Here is a 6244-nt window from a genome sequence, read left to right as displayed (position 1 = left end):
TATAGAATTATGTAAAAAAAATTTAAGTGTATGAGTAACTAATTTCCTTGTTTGAGTGAAAAAATTTACTCTCAACATACAATTACAATATGCAAAATTCATTATACTCCTCTTCACTAACTCTCCATTCTATATAACAATCTCTTTGACCTCTCTCATCAGGTAACAAATTCTCTTCTTTCATGCATTCTTAATAATTCTTTACTTTGCAACTTTTCTTATATAAAGTCCTACGGCTACGTCTATGCTGGCAGTCTCTTTTATTTGAATTTCATTGGGTACTTTTTCTATTAAATTGGGTCAACAATAAAACTATAAAGTATAAGAACCAGATTTTAGATGAAAAGTCAAGAAAGAGGAAGGAGGTAGTGCTAGTCACACTGCAGGGAATCGTCTAATAAAAAATCTATACGAAACCTAAGAGAATTCAATATAATCTAATCAAGAATCGGATAACAAATGCGCACGAGTAGTCAATATCTCCTATGTATATAATTTTAATTTTGATTTATTAAAATATTTTTAAATTAAGTGACCATTAAGTCTTTAAAGATTTTAATTTTAGATTAATTAAATTAATCTCTAAAAAAATTTAAAAAGTAGTCCTTATATATACTGTCAACTATTATGATATATCTATTTATAAAAAATTGTTATGGAGATAATAATTTTTAGAACAAAACTTTATCTGTTTTAGTAGAATTTGTTAATAAATAGAACAGTTAATAAGGGTTATGTAAAAACTCAATAGATAATGAATGTTTTACTGTCCAAAACTATATTATTTTTATACTCATGTACAATAACAAAACACACACCATTGTAGATAATGAAATACATGGATAATTCAATTTTGTTTTGCACTATCTATTAACGGTAGGACTGGCAATCTATATTCTATTCACGAATACCCAACCCGAACCAATCCGTTCGAATATGGTTGTCTATAGGATTTAAAACTTTAGAGTGCAAGTAGGGTTATGGTAGAGCCCAAACCTATCATACTCTACTCATTGCCAGCCCTAATTGATGGAAAGACATACATGTCTACTATTTAGTGCTTGTTTGGGCGCCATTAAATCGATAAAAAAACGATATTTTTTTCAATGAAAAAAATAATTTTTTTTATTTTTTATTATGTTTGGTAAATTTCTAATAATAAAAATAAAAGTATTAGAAAAATAAAAAATACATCTTTTTTGAGAAACTATAATTTAAATTTTTTTAAAAGTTTCTTTTTAAAAAAATGTTTTTTATATAATAAATAAACAAAAAAATATTTTTATCTTATTTTATCCAAACGTAATTGATAAATAAAAAGATCTTTTTATATGAGATATCCAAACATAAAATTATTTTTATTTTTGTAAGAAATCTTTTAAAAAAAATAACATTAAAAAAATATTTTTTAAAAATTGCATCCAAATAAACAAATCCTTATTATCTTAAAAGATTTAATTAGTACTCTATTTATTTTCAAAGTCTAATTAATCATAAGTCAAAATTTTCAAAAATTTAATTATTACTTTACACAATATTTTATGTAATCATCTGATTAGTTTTATGTATTTAAATTTTTTAAATAATAAATTTAAAAATTAATTATTTTTATTGATATAATAAAATACCATCAATTGTCTGTATGAAAATTGAAATCAAGATAAAAGAATCTATACTTTTATAATTTATATAAAAAAATATTTAAAAAATAAATATCAAGTCACGCGTCATTACCTTATATAAATGCAATGCAATATCCTGAGTCACACGCGCCGAATTGTTCTTCATTCATTGTTGATTTCATTCGTTGAATCAATCAGTGACAACCAACATTTTCTTAATGTGCAGAACGACGCAATTGTTGAGAAGCCTTCCCTCCTTCTCCAAACGCTATAAACACACACCAACACAGTTAACCTCATTCAATTCCTTAACTGTAAACACATATACATTCTTATTCTTCACAATCATGGACTGGATTCGAGGACCAACCCTCGGCAGTGGAAGCTTCGCCACCGTCAGTTTAGCCACACCCAAAAACCCTTCCCTTCCGTTCCACATTCCGGTTGCCGTTAAGTCCTCCGATCGTTTCACCTCCTCCCTCCTCGTTAATGAGGAACACGTCCTTAACCGCCTCGGTTCTTCTTGTCCTCGAATCGTTAAGTGCTTGGGCCACGACACCACCGTCGAAAACGGTGAGTCGTTTTACAACATCTTCCTCGAATACGCTTCGAACGGTACACTCGCTGATCAGATGAAGAAGAATCAAGGTGGGATGTTCGATGAGAAACAAGTAAGAAGGTACGTGAGGTCCGTCATGGAAGGGTTGAAACACATTCACGAGAATGGGTTCATTCACTGCGATATTAAGCTTCATAACATGCTTGTGTTCGAAGATGGCGAGGTGAAGATCTCGGATTTCGGGCTCGCGAAGGAGAAAGGTGCAGTGCAGCGTGGAGACAAGAAGTGGGAGTGCAGGGGAACGCCTCTCTACATGTCCCCTGAGTCGGTGAATGATAACGAGTACGAGTCTCCCGCGGATATATGGGCCCTTGGATGCGCTGCCGTGGAGATGCTCACCGGAAAGCCAGCGTGGAATGTTAAGAGTGGGTCCAACATGTGGTCGCTGCTAATTCGGATTGGAGTTGGTGAAGAAATTCCGGTGATTCCGGAGGACTTGTCCGAACAGGGGAAAGACTTTTTGAGAAAGTGTTTCGTTAAGGATCCCAGGGAGAGGTGGACGGCGGAGATGCTCGTCAACCACCCGTTTCTCGCCGATGAAGACAACCATGATGCTTTGATCCATAACGAAATCTCGCCCAAAAGTAACTTTGACTTTCCTGATTGGGATTTCACTTCCACGGTGACTGATTCTGCTGTCACCACTGTTTTGTCGCCGGGGGATTGGCTACCGCGGCTAGTGACGGAGCAGGGATTGCCAGATTGGTCAGAATTCGAGGGCTGGATAAGTGTTCGGAGAAGAGTTATCCTGGAAGCTTCGTTGGTAGTGGGATCTTAATTAGAAGATTTTTTTTGTTTAGATTTGGTCATTGAAACTAATTTTCAGCGGATATGATATGATTCACAATCTTTTAATTGTTTGTTAATAATCAATTATTCATGAAATCGTCTCGAGTGTATAGAGATTCATTTTGCAAATGCAATTTTGTTCGTAATTGATGCCTTAAAAAATGAGAGGGAGGGGTGGAAAATATTGGGTGGGATAGAATTAGACAACCACATCATAGAAAAGATGTGCCAATTTAGAATTGAAAAGAATATTAATTATTGGAGAATGAATTATTTTTTTGGATAAAAAAGATTTTATATTTTAAGTTGTTCAAGCTGTGATATTGATATTTTCATGAACCACAAAGGATTAAGAAAGGAAAAAAAAATAAGTTATTCTCAATATTAAAAGAATGAATTTTTTTTTTAAATCTGTTCAGTTAATATATTTTATATACTATGTACTCCTTATGTACTTCCACAAAAAAATATAACAAATAAGTCTATATTTACTATTGGTACAAAAATAATTTAGGTAACACCCTCCTCAAGCTAGAATGGCTAACAATCCTAATTTAAAAACATTAATAAGAAAAGGATTGGTGGTAGAATTTTGGTGAGAAAATCATCATCATCTTTTTCTTTTTTATTTTGGATATTTTTTTACTAGTTTTAGATGGTTCTTTTTTTAGATTTAGATGTTTTTTTCTTATATTTTGAATGTTTTTTTTTGTAACCGATATGTTTTGAATGTTTTAATAATTTTAGATGTTTTCTTACTTAGTTTCGAATATTTTTAATGATTTTGAATATCTCATTTTTGTTAAATTTAAAAAATTTTTTTTTGTTACATTTCAGATGTTTTTTTTATTAGGTTTTGGATATTTTTTTACAACAGTATTTTTTTTCTTCTTATTATAAATTTTAGATAATTCTTATTATTTGTTTTAGATGTTTCTTTCTCTTAAATTTTAGAGATGTCTTTTTTTATATATTTTGTACATTTTTATATATGTCTTTCTTTTAGGTTTTGGATTTTTTTTATGATTTTTGATATGTCTCATTTTTTTAAGTTAGGTTTTGGACATCCATGTGAATCCACAATTCGGGAGACTTTTTCTAATTTTTCTTCTGTGTTGGAGAATTGGTTGGATTTTCCACAGGTTTTCTCTACTCTTTAGCGCTTCGATCAAAGATAGACAATCTGACTAGATGATGATTCTTCCCACGTCCAGGTTCTTTACTAAAATTAGAGCCTTTTTGTTGTTAAAGCTTCTGTCGTTAAGCTTAAACTTGCTTTAACTTTTTCTGTTAGTCCTGCTAACAATCGACCCTATGAATCTTTGAAGACTACTGTTGTTGCTCTTGATTTGATTATGTCCGAGAATGTGTATCCACAATTCCACATTGACCTTAATCCAATCCTCTAGAGGAACTCGCCACGTTATAGGTAATTTATTCCTGGTCCTGGCTTGTTTACATATGACATTTGAATTGACAATCTTGTTGTACTCCTTTCTTGAATCTTAGCATTGAGAATTCTTGTACTAAGATCTGGTTGTTTGTGCTGTAATGTTGTCTTGTTTTTCGGACTTCCAAATTGTCCATAGTAGTTGTCCTACTCTGCTCCAGTAGTTCTCACTTTCTTCCTCTGGTTGTTTTTTAATTCTCTGTAGAATTTTCTGTGACCAATTCTCTAATGACCTGACTGACTCAGCTGTATTTATGCACTGGATTTGTGATCCAAACCAGGAAACTCTGGTCCATTCACAAAGAAATAGCGCATGCCCCACTGCTTCTTCTTACAGCATACAAACAGGACAAATAGGATTAATGATTATTCTTTTCTTTACAAGGTTTATCCTTATTGGGATTATGTTGTAGACAACTTTTCACATGAATATTTTATTTTTTTTTGTGGAGCCTTCATCCCCCAATTTCCTTTCCATAACTACCTATAATTATTACTTGTTGTTTGGTGCATTCCTTTTCTTGCACTTTTCTCTCCTTTTACTACATGACAATCTGATTTGACTGAGTAATCTCTATCTTTTGAAAAAAAAAAAAAGGCCAAATTAACTAACACATCTTCACCTACAAATTTACTTATTGGGGTTTGAAAAAGCAGGTCAGCCACTAGTGGGAGAAATTTCTCTTGAATAATAGTTTTATGCCACTTTCCTTGTCTTGTAATAATTTCTCCAACTTCTTGGGGTCTTGGATTGTTTCTTCCTAATGAGTTGTTCATCTCATAGATCCAATTATCTTGCCATATATCCACTTTGTTTTCTTTGCTCAAGCACCATTTTCATTTCTTTTGATGAAATTAAGATCTGAATAAGGCTTTTCCACACCCAACTTCCTTTTGTGTGACTTGGTACTTCCCAAAAATATTATCGAAAAAGTAGAAAGCCTTCAGAATTACCCATAGACCATAGTGCTTCTTGATCTTGCATGACTCTCCATGCTTGCTTAGCCAGTTGTGCTATATTCTAGTGTTCAAAATCTTTAAAGCCTAGTTCCCTTCTTTCTTGCTTATGCACATTTTCTCCCAACTTTTTCAATAGATCTCTTTTTCCTTTTCAAATACTCTCCATCATAATTTGGTAATTTTAACACTTAGTTTTTCAAATACTCATTGCATAAGAAGGAATGGCTTGGATAACTGCTTTAATTAGGATTTTCTTTCTGCCTTCATCTTGCTGGTTGACCCAAGTACGTCCCTGGATTGTCCCAAGTTGGGATTCCCAAATTTTTTTCTATATTTACTCTTGTCTATATAGGCACTTGATGACCGTATGTAATTCCAGACATCTCTAGATTAACCATTTGACATGAGACTGTATGAGTTGGTATACTTCTTCTTCCATAGTCAATTTGGTCCATTTCACATCAAATCCCTCGCCTTCATAACCACTTCAAGAAAATTCTACTCTAGTCTGCTTGTTGGCCAAATCATGTGATCCTCTGACTTGGTTTAGGTTTAGAGCATGAAAAGCTTGTTGCAAAACTATAATATTATGGGTTCTATAACCTCCTGAGCTTTGTCAGGGTTCGAACCCTTGTGCAGCTCCTCGTGAGGCAGTAGATTCTGCCACTAGATCCAGGCCTCGGCTGCCACCCTTTCTTGGTCTCTTTGCAGCTATCCTCATCTTTCTAGTACATTTCATATTTAAACAATTTGTAAGAGATTCGTTTTGTCCATATCCTTTTTGTTTTCTTGGTAAAGTGTCCA

The 6244-nt window shown here is 32.9% G+C and overlaps 1 pseudogene across 1 annotated transcript; it reads left to right on the top strand.

Annotated features, from left to right (window-relative positions):
• The first annotated feature begins 1761 nt into the window (after positions 1-1761).
• On the top strand, positions 1762-3176 carry LOC107641670 (mitogen-activated protein kinase kinase kinase 20 pseudogene; annotated as a pseudogene). Its single transcript, XR_015883507.1, has one exon. The product of XR_015883507.1 is annotated as a mitogen-activated protein kinase kinase kinase 20 pseudogene (transcript).
• The last annotated feature ends 3068 nt before the right edge of the window (positions 3177-6244 follow it).

The sequence above is a fragment of the Arachis ipaensis genome, chromosome B5 (genome assembly GCF_059453495.1).
Source record: "Arachis ipaensis isolate K30076 ecotype BB chromosome B5, ASM5945349v1, whole genome shotgun sequence".
NCBI classification, from domain to species: domain Eukaryota; kingdom Viridiplantae; phylum Streptophyta; class Magnoliopsida; order Fabales; family Fabaceae; genus Arachis; species Arachis ipaensis.
Note: the sequence above shows the minus strand (reverse complement) of the source record. Positions and strands in the feature narration are given on the sequence as shown.